Source organism: Manduca sexta, chromosome 14 (genome assembly GCF_014839805.1).
Source record: "Manduca sexta isolate Smith_Timp_Sample1 chromosome 14, JHU_Msex_v1.0, whole genome shotgun sequence".
NCBI lineage: Eukaryota > Metazoa > Arthropoda > Insecta > Lepidoptera > Sphingidae > Manduca > Manduca sexta.
The window spans coordinates 2,787,315-2,809,112 of NC_051128.1; the positions used below are offsets into that span (position 1 = coordinate 2,787,315).

At 37.0% G+C, this 21,798-nt stretch overlaps 1 protein-coding gene across 1 annotated transcript in view; it reads right to left on the reverse strand.

Annotated features, from left to right (window-relative positions):
• LOC115456411 (protein yippee-like CG15309) overlaps positions 1-21,798 on the reverse strand; it is a 56,539-nt gene that overhangs the window by 12,617 nt on the left and 22,124 nt on the right. The gene's annotated exons all lie outside the window — the stretch shown is intronic.

The window sequence follows — 21,798 nt, forward strand, 5'->3', positions numbered from 1 at the left end:
GTGCGAGGCGCTTTGGGTGTTTGATACTCTATGATAATCAAAATTTATAATCATTATCTACATACTAATTTGTTGTATCAAAAACAGCTGTAGTTTAAAGAAAACAGATTTTTGGAGTTTAAAAGAATCTCTTCTTTCTCCGAATCGATTAATGATCAGCAAGGCATTCGGCATACTTCAGGGATCGTGTTCATGGTTAGTAGATAAACTGGCTTGACCAACTTAAGAAACTCATTCAAGAAGTGTAACTAAAGCGTCACCTACAGGGAATCCACTGCCAAATTCTGAACATAACTCCCCTTAAAAATATTCTGACCAATGAAGTAGGGTGATTTAATTCTGGCAAGCGACGTCTCTCGTCAGTTCATATTATAGACCACCACATCTACCACCAGGACCGAGGTGTAAGGCAGTTTCACCTTGCTTCAGAAAAAAACATTTCCCGTCTCTAATAACAGCACGAACACGCAATTATGTATTTATTTAGCTTTAAATACAAGATTGCACGTATCGGTTGCGTGTGCGCCGGTACCACCGGTAAAAGGGAGGCGAGTAAAGTTCAAATGCAAGCTGTCGAGCCGGCAAGGTCGACTCGCTCCGGCGCCCGAGCGTTGACCAACACTATTGTTGCGATCGGTACGGATTCGTTAATGTATGCGACTCGTGGGATTTTCTATACGATTTATCCAAAAAGGGAAATAGGAATCCTGAAGTCATGTGAATCGTAAAGTTATTTTATTGCAAAATTATTGCAAAAATCATTTATAATAATTAGATCCTGTGTTATATACCGTCCTTCTGTTGGGCACGGCCTCCTTCACTACTAAGAGGGTGCGAGTACGTAAAACAGCATTAGATGTTTGATATTTCCCCCTTTCACCAGTCTTGTCAACCTTATTCTATTAAGAGAGACTGCAGCTTGACTATCTCATATCAACCCACTAATCTACACATATATACCTATAAATAACTTAATTTACCAATGACTTGTCATTCAGAAATATAACGCTACGTAAATATGGCACACTATATTCGCGTGTTATTGTTTACAAAATAAGTTGTTTCAAACGCATCTGCGATAAGATAAGGTGTTAATCTTTAAAGTATACTTATCTGTATAAATATGTTTACAAATATACAACCTACATACACATGATATGATATGAATAACAAATGTTTGTAATATTTATTTATAAACTTCTAAGTATGTTTTAACAAAAGGATTTCAACTCCCCGTAAGCTAAACGACATTTAAATTGTCTTCCTAATGCATTGTACACCGTAGCTTCTAAGCAAATGGTCTAATAATTTCATAGCTCTGCATAATAATAATAAAAATTGTACCTATATTCGCTTCAACATAAAAACATTGTGAGGAAACCTGCATACCTGAGAAGTTATCTATGGGACTTTCGAGGGTGTGTGAAGTCTACCAATCCGCACCACAGCGTGGTGGACTAAGGCCTAAACCCTCTCAGAAGTGGAGAAGACCCGTGCCCAATAGTGGGACAGTATAGAATACAGAGCTGATATTATTATTATATATGGCTTCAACTGTTAGAGTTGGCGTATTTATTTAATTTTTCTCATCAAAAGTTCAAAACCGATCTCTCAAATCAAATGAAAACAATAACCGTTCGGAATGGAACTCATTCAATGGAAGGATAATCTGCATGATCCTCATGATATCGATAAGAAATAAATAGACTGAGAAATTGTTTTACTCTACGTTCCATTTTGATATAACAATAACAACACATTTGATAATAATAAATGTGAGGATATTCCTCACTTAATCCCTAACCACCGGGAGTTCGGTTCTTGAACTGAGCCATCAGAGGGTGATACATTTTTCTTATAATTCTATATGCATTGATATTTTTAAGATACATATAATAATGTAAAAAAATAACTTAATAAATTCAAAATAAATTATAGGACTCTTCGTCGTCAACAAAACATAAAAGAAATAACACAAAGAAAAAAGGCGAGAGATGTGACTATCCCATTTTCGGGAATGGGCCTCTACTACTGGGTTCAAAAGTGCGTAAATTAATTCTCATTATTCGTTTTAATCTTCGGAAAGTGTAAGGTTGGGTGTCACAGTTAGTGTATGTCGGCTTTATTTAATTACAGGTCAGTTTTCTGGGTATTTTATACGCAATGACGGACCAGCTACCCGCCATATTTAAGGTCAATGACTGCCTAATGCCTATGAACAATAGCAAATACCACCTAACGTTGAATTACAAATTCTGTAACGAACTGCACTGCGCTCGTCATTCAAAGATACTAAATATGTCTCATAACAAACTGGCTACAATTATTTTTTTTTATAACCGACACACAAGCCTTTTTGCAGGTTGTACGCTGATGTTTAGCGACAGAAATAGACAATGCGGTGATCATTAAACAATGTTACGTAACTATACGTATACGAAAACTGTAAAAGATTATATGTTACGGAAAAAAAATGCTATGTCTGCACATTCGTTTAAACAATATTTAAGGTTAAATCCACCCGTTCCAAAATTAAATTAAAATCATTCGCTTCATACTCCAAATTGTTCAGAGCTTCGCGAATTAACATATTACTGGCATTAAAGACGCGATAACGCAGTATAGCTGCATACACTCATAAACCGGGTTAATTAAATTTATCACTGGAGAACAGGCGGAGGCCGATTCGGCTAATGATCCGGCCGTAAGCGCGCAGATTACCCGGCCGGTTACACTGCCATAGGTTTCGGAATGTACCCGGGTGCTGACCCAGTTCTTCGACAGTTCCACCGAGCGTTTTCCAATTACAAAATGTTCAGCGTCTCGGAACGGCCCTGCGATTGGCATCGTTTAGGGACGCAACACTGTGCTGCCCGGTGTTTCCTTGTGTTTGGCAATGAGTCGACGGATTGGTTTACTTATGCGAATGGTTACCGTAAGAGTCCACTTTATCTGGCCGTGTTATAGTCCTGTTTGTAAAAACAACACTCTAACGACTTCCTGGTATAACTGTGACAAGAACGAGAAATACTGGTTGATTATCGACATTAAGTCGATACGTATTCTGTACAGTTTAATAAAAAACATACATTCTGAATGCTTACATTTCTTAGCAAATTCTTCTTTAATTTCGAAACTATGTCAAAACTACCAAACCGCATTAGTCCAGCATGGTAGACAAAATAAGCCTTATCGCTTCATTGACGAGAAGTCCGTGCCCAGCAGTGGGACAGCTATCATCAACCAGGTTATTTCGCTAGTATCTTATAGAAAGACAACAGAAATACCTACTTTCATACCCACTAGCATCCATATTACCGTCTAAAACAAAACACCGTAACAAATATAAACTACAAAGATATTAACCTAGTGCGAGATCGTGACCGACTGACAACTAATGGAAGCAGATACGTCGTGCAAAATATAATGTGTATAAATTAATATAATATAACTCTAATATATTTTATGTTAACACAGACCGTTATGGAGATTTTTAATTCGTTTTTTAAAGGTTACATTTATATTTCTATTGGCACGTTTAAAGCTTTGGATGGAGAAAGAGTAAGTATTGGACAAAAAGTAATTTCACGCGAACACAACTTCATTCAACAATAAAAAACTTACACACACACACACACACACACATCACGCATTTATTCCCGAAGGGGTATACAGAGGCACAACCAGGGCACTCACGTTTCGCTAAGTGTGTTCCGTCTCATGATGTGATAGGGGTGAGCCTATCATATCGGGCACAAATTCCAGACTCCGGGCTGATACTAAGTAGAAAAACCCGAATATCACTTTGCCCGAACCGGGATTCGGACCTCAAAGCGCTGACGTACTGCACATGCAGTACAACTACACCACCGAGGTAGTCTCAACAATAAATTCGTCACCATTTAATCCTAAAATGAGTCGACACCTACTTTTTCTATTCAACAATTACACGGAACTATATTATGAGCATAAACAAAACATAATTTAATTTTATTGAGTGTCCTCATTGGCTCTTTTATATGAACGTATGGTCGCATACATCGTGTCCGTTTACCTCTGCATGAAAAATGAATCTATCCGTGAACGATTCGGAGCTTAGCAATAGTAATGGGGCTGTGAGTTGAATATTCATGCGGCCGTCACGTCGGGCGAGTGGCGGCGCGTCGGCTGTCGAGTTACGTCCCAGGTTCTTTTTTGAAATATATGGATTTATTGCAATGAGATTTATGGATAATCGTCATGCAATTGTCGTTGAGTCCAGTATGGGCTAAAATTAGGGCTGAAAATTTGGACTAGATACGCGATCTTTCCCGACTCTACTGCCAAACTTTGGTTGTCAATAAAACTATTAATTTCGTTTTTATATCGAACTGAATTTTGTGCTACGACAACAGCTGTACTTGTACGTTTCCTTGTCTTATTACATCGAAATAAAAAAAAAATAGTTTGATAGCAATTATAATATCTATAATAGATTGCGCAGTGTCAACACTGATTACTGGTCTGTGGTTAACAGTGTCTCACGGTCGTCGGTCCCAAGTGTCGAGTGTTACGACACCGGACGGCAACACGTGCGGGTGTTGCGATAGGCGCCGGTCGCCGAGGCCTCCACGCCGGCCGGTACAGTAAGCGGACTGCGTTAGCGCATTAATAGGTTAGATTCATTTTACCGCCAAAATGTTAATTTTTATTCTCTTTGACAAGGCGCGATTTGCGCATCTGCCAGTGTCAACGTTTTTGATTGGACAGCTAGTAAATTTGTAGTGCATGTTGCCCTTTTAAAACTGGCCATAACACAAATTCAAATTTGGAACGTGTATGTTACCACTCAAGTTTAATCTTTTTAATTTTACCGAGAGCGAAAGTTATGGAATCGGTTTGAACATCGAAGGAGGTCGAGGACCGTTACGAACTAGCCAATATAAACCTTAATATCAGATATTCGCTTTGAATTTTGCGGTTACAATTAACGGGGTTAGTGTTCCTAGGTTCCTAACCCTACGGCCGACGTTATGCAATCCAGGTGCCAGGTCAATGCTGCAATATCTAATGTCGAAACAGTGTGGGCCGCGGCACAATGCGGTATTGTCTCCAACACAATGTCTCCAGGGAAACAATGACCTGTGATTGGCTATATAATTAATCACAGATTAAAGATTACGCAATGATTCTGTTTAAATAAAGAACGTTTGGATAATTCGATAGTTACCACATGGAAAGCCCTGAAATTTGCTGTTTTTTGTTCTAGAAAATATACCAGTTTTTATTGACAAACTGTATATTTATTTATAGTAAAGTTATAAGGTTATTTAATTATTATTTAGGGGTAGAAACTCTTCATTAAAACCTATCCAAACACCGAATAATTGTTGAATGTTGACCAAGCGGTTAATCAACCGATAATGTTGTAAGAGATATTCGTATATGGTTCAATGTATGACTATATACTTCTATTTAATAATTATCAGTCAGTTTTGCAAACTGAACAATTGAAGACAGGTTTCGATGCGCACGCGGTGAAATTATTGCTCATAATAATTACCCCACTATCGCCTAAATTTTCAATGTCATACAAAGTGTAATACCAGATTTTTCAATGTGATACAAAGGGTAATAATATAGACGTCGGATGGCGTTTCTACTGTATACGGGCGTTCATATCGCTTACCATCAGGCGAACGGCATATTCGTCTCAACATTCAAAGCAATAAAAAAAAGAACGAAGACCGTCCTACATTCCACTAAAATATAGTCACTTTACAGCGCTAAAAAAAAATTGGGGTAAATTCAGATATACACTCCAATAGCATAAACTCACTTTGCAGCGCTAAAAAAAATTGGGGTAAATCCAGATATATCCGAGGAAGAAAAAATATGCGAATATTTTATTGCCCATAAAACTCATACACATCAATCGGTGTCCTAAATCGGAGGCCTCGTATCGGAGCGGCGCATTAGTCGCGGGTCGCAAAAAACATCGGTTAAAGACACCGGGACCTTCGGGGGAGTTAGGCCCACCATCATTTATGTATAGAATCGGATAAATACGTCATAGGTTACAGAAATGAGACAGAAAAAATTTAAGTGATTTGGGAGATAACATGAAATATTGTTATGCTTACTTGCTATGATTGGCGATGGATGTACAAGTCTTATCAGTCGATATGCTATTTGGACGCTTCTACTATTAGGTGAAGTGGAGTAACTGTGTTGAACCTTGATAAAACTGGCAGCAAAACAAGCTTTACACTAATAAGAAAATCTTCAATGAAGTCCAAACTCGGTAAATACTTCAAAGATAGGAAAAATCCTATGAAATCCCAATGCCTGGCCACCCCGTCTGTAGCCGGATGACGGATCACACCACGCCGTGCGCATGGCAAACAGTTGTTGCGTTATCTGTTGCTATGTATCTTTCGATGCAAATCTCCGTGATGAGATGCAAATTGCTTAGTTTTTTACGTTTTGCTTATCACTGATACAGTCTGCTTGAGTTAAGGAAGTATTGTTACGTGATTGCGGCTGGGAGCAACGACATTTAGTTGGTAAATGATTACAAATATTTTAAACGGTAATGTGTTCAGTAGTGGCGTAGAATATTCTGTAATATAAATGTCCTGGTTCGACCAGGTTATCTCTATTATCCGCGTTTGAAGAATTCCACCACTGTATCCCTTGCCTGTCGTAAAAGGCGACTAATAGGGGCCATTGGGGGGTCTTCGGCGGACGGCAGGAGGCCGTTCGCTCTTAGTGTACGTTGTGTACATTGTGGTGATCTCCGAGATGGACGGCAGCATGGAAGGTAAGCTTCATGCTGTCAAACAAAAGGATAGCACTATATGGTTAGTGAGATTGTCAGGAACCAAACACTTCTTTTATACCATTCTTCGTTCATAAAGAGTTTTAAAGTTGATAACGTATTCTCAATAACTCTGAGAAGATGTAGTTGAGGAATGCCTTGCTCGACATTTTAGACTACACGGTACAGGTGAAGAGAAAAGAGGATTTAATAAATCGGGAAACACTGGGAAAGGTGTCGAAGTAACACGTGATTCACACTACAATTTCATTTTCACACGGCATTCTCATTGATTAACAACATCGTAACCGGAACGGATAAGTGGGCCGGTGAATACATTACGAAACTGAGGGAAATTCATTTGTTGCAGGCGAAATGGGACGCCAATTGAAATCTGTTACGGAATTACTTATAGGGTACGAACAACTTCTGTGTTTTGATTTGTTTTTTTGTAGAAAAGATCATGGCCAAGTGCGACTAAACTACAAAATCTAGCCGCTCGCTTGATGGTAATCGTCACTACGCCATAACAGCTATCTAGGTCCAAGAAAATCAGGACTTTATTAGAAGGTACAGCAGGACTTAAATTGGCTTCTCATGGAATATTATTTAGCATTAGATACCGAGCTCGGTTTACAAAACAATCACAGCAAGGTCAAACCAACGAGACATATTAATTAATGTCCATGCTTATCATATTCCTGGCACGTGTATTTTTAATTCCGCCGTTTCGCACCACCGACGACCGTCACGGATCATTAGATTCAAAATAAATTATGCAACCGGCAGTCACGTAGGGCCTGATTACACTAGGGTCTGTGGTTACAGCTGATTGTAGCTCGAATGATTGTATGACACTGTATTGTACTCGTCACTCTGACATTATTGTTATATTCCAAAAAATACGTTTGTTACAATCTACTTTGAAAGGAAACCCGTCTTCGTACATTATTTTTTGAGGGCAGAAGTAGACAGTCCTACGCAAACGAACTCTTTTTGCATGTACAATTTCTTTGTGTAACATCTTTATTAAGCATCAGCGCCATCTATTAACGGAAACATTGAAACACAGGACCATATTTATCAGTTCCATAATGCCCAAAATAAGAATCTCAGACACTGCGTCGCCCTGATTATGACGCTTCCACAGATACATTATCAGCGTCCTTCAGCTGTGCGATAAAGCGCTAACTGCGCCGCAAACGACGCGCTAATTGTACTGAATTGTGTCACCACTCTAGTTTAAATGATGTAAACACAGTCCTTATCAATGCACCAATATCATATCTGGATCTTTTGTGAATGGCTCTGGGTGATATTACAAAAAAAAAGTACGTTAGTTGTTTATTAGGATGAAGATTTGTTTCATTTGTAATAAGAATTCTAATTTTGCTTTGAATAAAAACGAAATGTCGTTTAAAACGGTGTTCTGTTTCATCTAATTGACCTAGTGACATTATCTTTAGTATTTTAACTATAAAAACAATGAGAATTGTAGAAGCTCTAGTGGCGTCTCTGTTACACCTCACCCCGAGTTTTAAATTTAATATTATACTCTATTTTTGATCATATACGTCTCGTTTCCATATTTTAGTAAACACTGCCAGATATTTATTTACTTTAAAACAAAGTTTAATATACCTTCCTCGTGAAATATTAATTAATACAGTGGAATGAACGATATGAGGAAAAAACAAAACTCGGTCTTTCCTGTCACACAATTTTTAAATAAGGTACAAGTTCACGATCATTAGAAGATAAGTGTTGTGTGGGTTTTTGACATTACAGCCGATTACATCAACAGGATCCAGGGTCGGTAGATAGTATGATGGCCATCTGTCATGCGAGATCATATCTCTTGCATCTTTTGGCTTTAATTCTGGTGACGGTTGAATTTTCGTTGGACCTTAACCAAATTTGACAAGCTACATTGTACCAATGAAGTGTGTTAATACAGAACTATTCAAACAAAGATGTTGCCTATAAATCTGATTCTTAACATTATGATAGACCAGAATGATCAAGTGTCTCATTAAGTAAACTTCGCCATTCTACTATAGGCTCTCAACAATTTATACCTAATCGGAGTTGAACAGAAGGCTTAAAGTATTACTTTTGTTTAGGTTTGCTTTGGACGAAGGTCTGGCAACTATTGACAGTTTACAACAAACTCTTAAAATGGACGATGCAATCACTATATTCTGGATTCTTGGCAATAGCACATGCAGTAGCATGCTTTTCGAAATGTATTTTACAACTTGATATTAAACATAATGCATTAACTAATTCTCGAGCTGCTCACAAATGATCCGTACCTTAATAAAAGTTTATCGCATTTAGGGAAACTGCATCCAATTAATGCATAGTCATGTTTCCATCCTTCATTGCAAAGGGGTTTCGTGGGGAAACCTCCCGTCTGGGCTGTTGTCTCGCTCACCCCTCGTACGAGTGAAAGAGATATAATTCCATTGCTAATTAACCATTAAGGGAGTTGTTTTGTTGTATAAATAGACATTGGGAGAGACTGCTGGGAAACCATGAAAGGATTAAAACAAATTCACTACATACTGATGTGATGCCTGTTATGTTCGCGGCTCATTTGACGTTTATACATTATGGTGCATTTTAAATATGATTTTGGGAGCTAACACAGTTAACTTGTAATATACACAGTATTTTCAACTAACAGAATTTGAATAAACTGAAATGCAATTAAGACTTATGTATGACTAAGGTTTTTGATAATTTTAAGATTAATAATAAAGTGTTGTTTGGTGTGGATAAAGAATATATAAATGTAGATATCAATATGGTAGGTCGTATTGAGTCTGTCATCGTTGATACATCATCATTTGGAGACCGCACAGAGCGATCACGTCGGCCAGCCATTTATCGAGTCAGGAAAAGATTACGCCGATCATGTCATTTCCTATTGCATAAACAATACCATCATCAATTTCCGAGAATCATACTTGATATGAAATTGCAACGTACTTAATATGAACTCCATTTTCAAGGTTCCGTACTTAAAGTGCACGACAGAATCTTTTGCCAAGTCAACACTGCGAAGCTGTATTTATTTTTGCTGGTGGTAGGATATATTTTATATCCACCCAGATAGCGACTACGGTACAAGGTGCTAAAACCTGCCGTAGTGACCCACATTCAGTATATTCGGTTCTATCAGGCCGGCATATTTGTATCGACTGTCGAGAGGTAATCATCTCTCTTTAGTTGCCATTCTATTAAACCCCACGCCACCTACCATCAGGTGAAGTTACAGCAGATAGCGGTGTAAAATTGTACACAATATGTCCCATTCTAGCGAATGTCCCAAATAATAATAAAGACTCTGTATCCATAATACAGAAGCCTCACTGCGCGAGTCCAACTCTCTCTTGGGCGGTATTTTTGTTCTGTCATATCTCTTTATCAAAACCCCGTACGAGACGTCGGCGCTTTTGTTGATATCATTGTTTTATCTTAACGGACGAGAGCTATATGGAAGTATCTACAGCATGCGATTTCAGCTAATCAGTAATCGCATACTTCTCCATATGGTATATAGTCTAATATGGGGAAAGCAAAACAAAAGCGAATTGACAGTAAGGTCTATTATCGTAGAAAAGTCTTTTCTTTCCTCTTGTTTAGAAGACAGATCAATAAACAGTTTCGATTCCAATTAAATGTGATTTTTATTTCTACAGTATATTTACTTCTACTATCATTCCCGCAAAATATTCCCTACGAAGCGTTACGTTTGAAAGCCGTTTGTAGCCATAGGCTCTTTGCCTGTACGATTTTTTATTACGAAAGCCCCGGTTTTGTGATTCAATAAAGAACCATCAATGGAAAAACACAAAGCTAGGTACACGAAGCAAAAAAATATCCCGGAAACGAACGCAAACATACAGACAGTCAACAGGTATGCATCTGAAGCTAAATTAAAAGCAAGGTTCGTACGAATCGGAGATGCCACTAATAATAGCCGCACCGAAATAGAATATGGTGTTGGCGATTCCGTCGCAAGCGCAACGTTTTATGGATGCGTACGTGAAATTGTTTGTAACGAAATGAATTCCAAAGTTTTGAATGGTTCGATGCAAATACATTGGATGAAATGCGACGTAGATCTGAATGGATATGTGCGAAATAAATAATAAAATTTTGTAGTTGACTTTTTTATAATTTTATTGCAAGAGTATTTATGCGTTAAATTTTAACTTGTAATCAAAGCAATAATATAAGCATGTGCTGAAACAAATAGTCGGCAACTCAAAAGACACGGTAAGTTTTAATGTAATGGTTTTTAAATTTATAATAACGATCTTAAATTAACATCATGACATCTAAAAACAGCCAACACTAAAATAAAATCCATTCTCCCGTGGGAATATAGTCATACGATTAAAAAAACAAATATAACGAGAAAACATAATGATATATTCGATCTACGAAGATTGTAAAACAAGAAGTGCAAATTGAAAGACATGATTTATTGTGACGCGTCAAAACGACTAGACTACGAGAGGAACAAATTGCAAACGATATTGCAGCCAAGGGATCAAGGGAACACGCAGAGATAGAAAATTATTAAGGATATAATGAGTTTTGACTCGTTTCTAAATTGCATATCGGGGAGTTAAAAATGATCAACGCGATTACAGGGCAAATTGTAAACCGTACAAGGAAAAATGTATTTTAGGATTTTTATTTAATTTTTAGAAACCTTGCTGCATACTGCTTTAATTTGTGATAACGATATTTCTTACGCAAACAGGAAACCGCAAACTTGATCATTGCTTACCTGCAAAGAAAAAAAAATATAATAACAATTTAAAAAAGAAACAACAAAATTTTAAATTTTGGCAGAACAAGATTGTAAAGATTTGGTTCATAATCCATCACGCCGGCTTTACGTGACTCGGTTCTTTTATCACAAATATGAGAAAAAAAAACAAAGGATTTTTTTTACGGCGGAGAAGACCACGCAGTGTTGAAGGATTTGCATCCTTTGTCTATGATTTTGAGTATAAATAAATGAATTAGGATTTAAGACTGGTTTTCGGTTAAGCGGAACCGGTTAAGCATTTTAAATGTTCCTTAATCTGTTTTAAGTTTTAATATTTGTACAGTCATGGTATTTATTGCTGGTAAACAGCGTAAGTCCAATAACAATTTGAAAGGAAAGGGATTTTTATGGAATTGTATTGTTGTCCAATTTAAAGTGTGTTCATGCAGTCAACCACCATAATTATTGGTTAGAAAAGAAGGAAGGACGAAAAAGGCTTGTAAATAAGTTCAATACTAGATATTATGAATCTAAAAAAAAACATTTAACGCGCCTTTATTCTTAAAAGAGTAAGTAGAGGTGCAACTATGGCATCCACTTTGCCGTCCATAATGTGATAATGGGCGAATCTATTTATGAATCTTAATAATTTGAAGTAACGAGCGTAGGGTTGTTACAATTCTTTGTAACAAAAACCAATTACAGTATAGTTAGTTATAGACTGAACATCAGAGCCAAAATGTGTGCTCCAATAGTACAAATTGGTAATAAGTCATTATCTTATTTAAATTGTCACAGGGTCCTTAGATATTAATACAAAAATAACATAATTACAGTAAATATGCTAATATGCGCAATAAAAACGTGCAAATCACGATATGGAAAAATAATGAAGTTATTACATAACTTCTATTTCACGGTAGACTGAGTAACCGTCGAATGAGCGCAAAATTATTGTATGACAATCTTCCCAATGTCCGCTCTATATCGACGGGTGAAAAGCTAATTGAGCGACATTTTACTGCAACACTAAGTTTCATACATATTTAAAATGACTCTTTTCTGTTTTTTTTAACCTAGTCAAAAAATATTTCGAAAAAAAAATTCGCTTAATACAATTAGGTTTTCAACCGTCGATACAATCTTAGATCTCTGTTCTGTAATAACATTTTTGGCGCGCATTACTGTTTACGTCCAGCCGTGTTTCACCAGGAGAGCGACCAGCTCGTCCCATCAATGTATTATAATACGGTTACACTGCAATCATACGTTATTAATGTTTTGAAAACAAGCGCCAGCAACAAACTGTTGTAAAACGCAGTTGTCCAATGTTTAATTACGTAGTGTTATTTAACTTTAGATATGTGCGTATCGATTGTATTTTCGGTTCAATTAAACGATATCGAATCGTAAATATTATTTTATATTATATTGTATGAAAAATATTTTTGTTAGCCGGCCCCGGTAGCTGGCACAGGTTCTTAAAGGGTTTTGTTTGTTTTATAACTCAATTAAATTTTATATATTCACACATACGGACGTAATTAGTAAACTTATACTTCGCCGTCAATTCCGAAGTTCTGAGAGCGAATATATCACTATATCGAACACAAATTTCGATTCTTAATAACAGATAAATTCTACCATAGAGCAGGCATGTTAAGTCTTACATCATTATTAGTTGCCTGATCTAGAAATCGAATCTAGAACCTCCTACTTCTCAGTCCAATTACGCTGCTAGATTAACGAGACGATAGTTAAAAAATATTAAAACAATTTTGATAAGCAAACGATGTCATTAGTTCAGTGGCTGAAATTGGGTCGCAGCCCTTGAACTCTTGAGCAGATCATCAGCAGCCTCTTCGTGATAACCCTGAATTAATTACGTGTTAATAATCGCTTTGGAATATTATATTTTATTAAAATCCAAAGGAGTATCGTGTCCATAAATGTTTCCTCTATCCATAAAAAAGACGAATTTATTTGCACTGTTATTAAAAATAGCAGTTTTAGAAGGCATAGCTGTTAGTTTTTTTCTGCACCTGAATGACGATAATATAAGCAAGTCACTCGTTTGCTAGTAAGAATCATGGTTGTCCATAATGGTTAACACCTCCAGCCAGGACTTCGATTACAAAGCATTAGATACTAACACACTAGGAATCATGTTATAATGACCATAAACGAATTTGGCAAATGTTTTCAAACGGGAATAAAATTGTGCTTGTACCTTGCACTTGGTGTTAGAAATGAATCTCAGGATAGACATATTACTTTATTCAAAATTATTGTTAATTGTCTATAATGTGTTTATTGTATAAAACACTTTTCTATGTGGGTACCATAAAGTGATCCCACTGCGCCTGTTGGGAAGCGGGGTCCGTAGAATGTTAACTGATGAGAGGTGATATTCCTCGTCAGTCAACACAATTACGCCGGACTGTTTGACCCGGATATACACAGGCTTATCCCGGAACGCGACTTACGTGTTATTATGGCGGGTTTTAATACCTTGTGCACGGTGGTCACTCACTATCCGGGCGGATACAAAATATATCCAACCACCAGCACATGTGTAACGCGTAGTAAATACGCTACACTCGCAGATGCTCCGGCACAATGCGCGGTGTGTCATCGCCCTTACAGATCTGCGCGCTAGAAGCGCAATTGCGTCAGATAAGCCTCGACAACAGCTGATAAAGATACAATAGCCCTTGCGTTATGCAACCAGCCAGATTGCTGCGCACTTAACCGACAACGTTCCATTTTCATCTCTATTCTACTAATAATAGAGTCGACGCCAATCCCGCACAGTTTGTAAACACTCGCGTACAAGCACGCCAGCGCACAGCTGTGTATTCCATTTACATAATAAAGTTAAAACCTAACGTGTGGGTTTTAATTGGCAGTGAATAAACAGCTCAATATACATGTATTTATGGATTAATGTCCTTCGTCGTCGGAAAGTCGTTTATTACCTTTCGTTTATGGTGTGCGAAGTCGACATTACGAGCCGACTTCCGTGGTAATAAGTTGTTTCTACTCAATTATAGCGCACGCTGACGGTTGCATTGAGATTTGCCACACACGCGGCCGATCCGTGGCAAATCTCGCAGTATATCACGTATGCGGCATGCACTCGTGTTCCTTCGCCGTATGACGTTAAGATATCGATGTGGTTCCGAAGCGTGGCGTGTCTGTTCGGTGATAATGACATGGTATTGGTTCTTCAAGGTTTTATAACAAGACATCGCTAATATGAGGTTGAGGATTGAGACATGGACACGTCGATTTCGAAAGAAGATATTTGATTTTCATAATGGGTAATTGTCATTTTTTCTCTTTGTCAAAAGACAAAAACTATAGAGAATACTGAATTAAACAACTTCAACATTGTCATCTAAAGTTATTTATTAAGTTATTGCTTGTGGTAGGATATATTTTATCCGTCCTGATAGCACCACAGTACACAAGGTGTTAAAACCCGCCATAGTGGCCCACATAACTGTCGCGTTCCAGGATCAGCCTGTGTATATTCAGTTCCAACAGGCCGGCATAATTGTGTCGACTGCCGAGGGTTAATCATCCCTCGTCAGTCGACATTCTATCGGTCGCCACTCCACTTACAATCAGGTGTAGTGGAGTCACTTTGCCGTAAACAAGTCGTAAAAGGTGGTAAACAATTTACATTGTACTAAAAATACAATAGAAATTATATATGTTTGTACGTTATCTAATACGTCTAAAACAAATCTCTATTAATACACACGTAAAATGTCAATGAACGTGTTGTGGTGGAGTGCCAAGAAATGTCCAATTAACCGAATGTTTGACGCCGTTATATGTAAACAAACATCAATTTTTAGACCATTACGTAGAGATATCCATCATGTACGAACAGACGGGAAAAGTTGGCAAGATTTTTATGGTATGAGTCTTATGGCGCTACTAATAAAGATTCTATGTACGCATTCATCCAATAGCCTGTTTTGTCTATTGATTATAAAGTAATTCGGGGGACGGTAGATGTCTTCATTGTCGTTTGCGCGTTGCAGTCCACTGCTGGATATAGGCCGTTCCCAAGGTACGCAACAGACAGACTCTTAACAGACATACAAAATTATAATAACCAAAACAAGAGGAACCTTCACCCTGCTAACCTTCTCCAACAATCACTAAAGCCTTTGGTCCAGCGCCTAATCTTTTTCCGGTTATGTCGGATTGCTGTCTCACCGAACTAGAGTGAAGGAATAGAGAGTGCAACTATACATTGCGCACATACTTACGCACTCGGCACTATAATATCTCCTGCATACCTAGCTGATCACCATTGGCCGCCGTGGCCGAAATTGGGTTAGGAAGGATTTATTCATTCAATAACTTATTGTAATAATGAACAAAATCAAAAATCACACGTCCCAATAAACTAAATAATATTATTTGTATTGTTGAATAGATAATGATAGCAGCTTAGATAAGATTAACTTGAATTGATTTTATCAGTGACGAAGCGTGTATAAAATGCATAAATATATTTCTCGTCCTGATACCGAATTAAAATAACAAAAACAATTTTTGTTTTTACTTATCAATCGTCCGACGAACTGACGTCAAAGATCGCTCGTAAAACAGATACGCCGAAAGTTTACAACGCGGAAACGATTTGGGTCGACCCCACAAAGTGGTATAAGCAGGGTGATGATATAAATCCACCTAAGCCGATCTCAATTATGACGATTCGGCTTCTACAAGTTTATGATCTTTGTTGTTTTGATACTGAACAAAGTTTTATGTGGGTTACGAATATGCGCAGTTTGCAATGTTTTATACGATTAAATATCGAGATGACTACGTGCTCTTTTCGTAGTAAGTAGTACGACAAGCTATAGACACACTTTGCATTGGGCAGGCCATGAGACTTTAAATGACCACTGGTTCCAACGAATTTCATTCAAAACAGTAATTGCGTCTACAATTTGGAAGCAAAAATAATCGAACCTTCTTTACAGACAGACCGTTGCGTACGATACTGAAACTTTAAATTAAGAAATTACATCTATACATACTATAAAACAAAGTCCCCTTTTCTGTCCGTGTGTATGTTATCGATTTTCTTAAAATCTACTGAACGGATTTTTAATAAACCAAATTTCATATGGACATACTTTAAGAGCCTGGGAAGTTCTTTTTTATTTTATCCCGGGACTCTTATCCCGGAAAACTTATTCTCGCACGCGAAACCGCAAGCAAAAACTAGTTAAAAATAAATACGTGTTACTAAAATCGCAACAGACAGTCAAACATAGATCCAAAATAGAATTACATGCGATTGTACTATGTACACTGACGTCACATATTTTTCATGCAAATCCTTTCACCAATTCGTATCCGTCGATATTGGCAGACGATCCGACAGTAACATGAGTGGGATAAAGCAAACGCAACACAGATCCAGGCATCAGATACAATAGAGGATCTATAACACTGTTAGCTGCCAGTCAATCACACTTTGTACTGTAATATTATAGAGCTTAGGTTTTGATAGGTTTGAACGCTCTAATCTTTGGAGTTACTAATCATATTCTAATACTTTCTGTTCCGTAATTTTATTAAATCGTGTCATGTTTAAAATTAGCTCAAATTAAATAAGAACAACCAGTGATAGTACAGTGCAATCCTGAACGGCTTTCAGCATCCTATGACCATTCACCAGTACTGGGTACCCAGGGACTACGAGTGCAGGTGAGTGGTAAATACAGTCCACATATTACTATCGAAGGTCTGGTCCATTTCTCAAACACTTTCATTAATCGGAAGCTTCATTATTTTTGTGACATAAGATTTATATGCGGAACTGCGATCAAAACCTTGTACTCACGCTATACCCCTTTGAATTCAGTTCAAATAATAAACATCTTCAAACTACTTTAGTTTCGCAGTCAATCACACTTTAATTGGTTTATATTGGGAGCGAAAAACAGAGCGCAACGTAACACGACGGATTGTTCAATATTATCTATGTCAAGTGGATTTTATATACGAAGTCAATTCAGCGAGCGTAATGACTCATTCAAATGATAAAAATGTCTTCGAGAGACATCGAAAAATTAATATTGAAATGTTTCTTCTTTAAAAATAACATAAACCTGCGGTCTCAATTGTTAATTCATTAACTTTATTCATTGTTTCGCGTTCTGGAACACGAAGAAGCTTGTCGAAATGGAATCTTCGCTTTGCGTCGAAACTGAAACTCAGAGTTTACGTCGAAACTTCTCGAAACTGGAACCTCAAGTACAGGCAACGCATCATGTTATATAACGATTAAGTTACCCTACGAGTAAACTCAAGTAATAGTTAAAGCTATTCTAAAGTAATAGTTAAAGCTATTCTCAAGTAATAGTTAAAGCTATTCTCAAGTAATAGTTAAAGCTATTCTATAAATAATATTCGTTAACCTCACAGTCGTCCTCGATTATACAGATATGCTCAATGAGTGGGAACTGCATAATGGGCCGCAACTGTTCAGAGTATACAGCGCATGAAAAATCGATGGGTAGAATATAATACTATGAATTATAGCGAAAGTTATAATTCATGGTAGAAAGCATTTTATATACTGAAATTACAGAATTTCAAACGCAAATTGGTTTCAAAAGCAGACGGCGATAGCCAAGTGCAGGCAGCGATAGCCTAGTTGGGTGTGGAACGGACTGCCAAGAAGAATGTCCGCAGATTCAAATCCCCAGGGCACACACCTCTTTGTCAATTTATCGTTCGCTTTAACGGTGAAGGAAAACATCGTGAGGAAACCTGCACATCTGAGAAATTCTCTATAGGAATTTCGAAGGTGTGTGAAGTCTGCCAATCCGCACTAGGCCAGCGTGGTGGACTAAGGCCTAATCCCTCTCAGCAGTAGAGGAGACCCGTGCTCAGCAGTGGGCAAGTATATAATACAAGGCTGATATTATTATAATATTATTAAACGCAAATTGATTCATAAACACAATATATGAGTTTAATCATGAGTATAAACACAAATTGATTTTAGATGGAGCTACTGTTTGATAGAAATGCTATGCACTTATGCCTGTAACTATATTAGGGTAGGTAGATTTGCAACTGTTACGTCTACGTTTTGCATTTATCCAAGCCATAAATTAACAGGACTTGACTCTGGCTATATCGGAAATCAACTCCACGATTGACAGCAAGCAGCAGCAGTCGGATATAACAAGCAAAACTAGACTTTAAAACTCATCTACCAGTTGATACTGTCGCAATCCGGAATGAGCCAGAGGCTTTCACTCAATTTGATACTAATCGACCACGAACCGTGATTAACGATGCGCCATGCGACCAGACGGGTGCGAAATGTACTAGAACATGTCTAGACTCACTATGGGGAACAAATTCAAAAAGGTAATTGCAGCTGTCGGTATGGTCCATCAATCATACATCGTCTATTTATGTTCCAAGCTGATGATCGGGTTTAAAAAGGTCAAATATGGGTTTAAGAATACTTTATAAGTTCGCTGTGAAAAATTACTTTAATCTTTTTTTTATTGCTTTGAACGACGTGACGAGCTTGCCGTTCGCCTGATGGTGAACGATATGACCGTCCATAAACAATAGAAACACGATCCAACAACTTGAATTACAAACTATTCAAGATTTATGCCTCTTGATATTTTTTGCGAATGATCGTTTCATTCAAAATTCCGCCTTTCTCAATGGCGAAGGCGTAAATGTTTCATCCAATACTGGCCAACTTTATATTAGTTATTAATATAAACCTATTGTATCATGTATTACTTAAAAGTTTGAAGCAAAATCCACTGCTAAGTTACGCAGATGGCTACAAACAGCTGCTATCATTTACAAATACAGGAAAACTAAAAAATAAGCGTGCCCGTACAACATTCGATATTAAGTGTAGTAGTATGAAACCCGCGGACTAATTCGCGTGTGTTGGCTAGTTAATTTTAATAAGATTTAGTGCGGCGCGGCGTCGCGTCAGCGCGGGCCGAGTTGCAAGCAAATACAATTAGCGCGAGCGGGTCATTTCCACCCAAATTCAACGGTTTAACCTATTTTAAAACGAAAACGTGTTAAATAGTTACTGAGACTATGTTGTGTGTTATTTATTATATTTTACAGATGTTTTTTCTCTTAATACTAGAAAATACACACATGCTTTTATCCTCGGAGGGTAGGCAGAGATGTAACTTTGCTGTGTTGTGTGTTAATATGTGTTTTAGAGTATTTTTTATCTTAAGATATGAAAATATACACAAGCCTTATAGTCGAAGGGGGAGGGAAAGGTGTAACTACAGCACCCATTTTACATAATATTCTTTGGCAATCTTACGCCCATATTTACAAATGTAACTTACTTAAGGACAGAGCTATTCCATGATAAATAGTCTCGTTCTTAGTAGTTTAGACATGACTGTTTTCTCAATGCATAGGAATAGTTTAACTGGCATAATTGTAAAACGAAAAACTGTAAAAGTTAGTATTGTATTGTATTGTTAGTTAGTTAACTGTAATGTAATGGTGGCGTAGCTTTTATCGGAGTTTAAATTCAGCACTATTAATACTTATACGCGTTTTTTGTATGATTATAATCTGTTTCTATGCCTAAATAAAAAAAAGTTAGGAGCGCTGTTATTCATTAATATCGAGATACAGCTTTACTTTATTTATCTCTCATATAAATAAAGCTGAACGAAGCCACAGAAAACTATGTAATTGCCGACACTATGCCTACGGGCGTACTATGCGTCCTCGTATGATTTGCGAAAACGGGTTTTCGTATATTATGATACTCTAGATTCAGCTGACATACAAATTGTGACACAGTACAGTAAAAAAGACAAAATAAATCATACAAATGGGCCGTAACATATAATTGTTTAAGGCTCTCGTCGAGCAAATGGCCTTGAACATTCGTTCCATATTTATACGCATGATTTACAGGAATATGCAAAGATTTATGTATAATTTCTATATACATTTAGATATTTTAAAAAAATAGCCAAATGTTCTTTATTAAACATCTAATAATGTTGGTGAAATTATAAAGAGGGCTGTCTTTAGGAGGTGATGCACGAAATGAACCATGTTAGTGGCATTTTCATTTTAAAACTAATAAAATAATATCTACATTATAAAAAAAAACAACTAAACTAAATATAACATACCGTAGAAAAACGTTTTTTTTTTCCAATAAATTTTTGATAGCCTCTAAAAATAGGACTAACGCGCCATTTTCCTCTGGGTAGAGCCTTAATAGAACACAGTATTCCCCGCCTGTCCCCGCAAACGACGTCATAATATGTTTGCAAACATTTGGACCATAAACATTGATAGCGTATATTTAGATAAAATCCGATAAAATATAAGATAGAGCTATATAAAATGCTTCAGCGATATCGGCAAATGGCTTTAGATTTTGGCTTCAAACGACTTCTTATCTTGTATCTTTAGCTATTGAAGTAAAATAGAAAAATATTATAAAGCGACATCGAGGTTAGTTGCTTTATATAGAAAATGCTTTAGAATATGAACTTATTTTTAAAGTATCTTAGCGACACGAATTCTGAATTTATGTAGGTGTTTTTTTTTAGATGAGTTTAATCGAGTATATTATTATTGGATGACGAGACGAGTTTATAGTCTGACGAGAAAACAGTTGCAACACCATTCGGAACTTTGATACGAAGTTCTATAATGACAGTAAGAACGTCTTGAGATATCGACTGTTGCTCAACAGTTAAATTTGACAGCGTTTCTTGTGAAGCAAATCGTTCGTTTTTAAAGTGAAACTTCTTCAGAATCGTTATGATTTGAAACTCCATGAAACGAAAATGCGTCACGATATTTAAAAAAAGAACAGCGTTCAATCAGCCACCATGCGACATTTTGCATCCTTTTATTATATATTTTATTTTCTTTTTATTTATTCTTTTGGTAGTATGTGTTTAATACGTGTATTTACGCCTGCGCATTACAAAACTCTAGAGAAAACCATGCGTGTTGTATTATTCTTGAACTATCTAACAAATATTATAACAGCATTATTTCTTAGTAGGTAGGTACTTAAGGCGGGGAAATTTTAATTAGAAGTCTTCCAGTAATGATACAATATGAAGTCACGTAATCAAACAACCAAAAGATAAACATCGTTTTCGAGAAAACTCGCCGC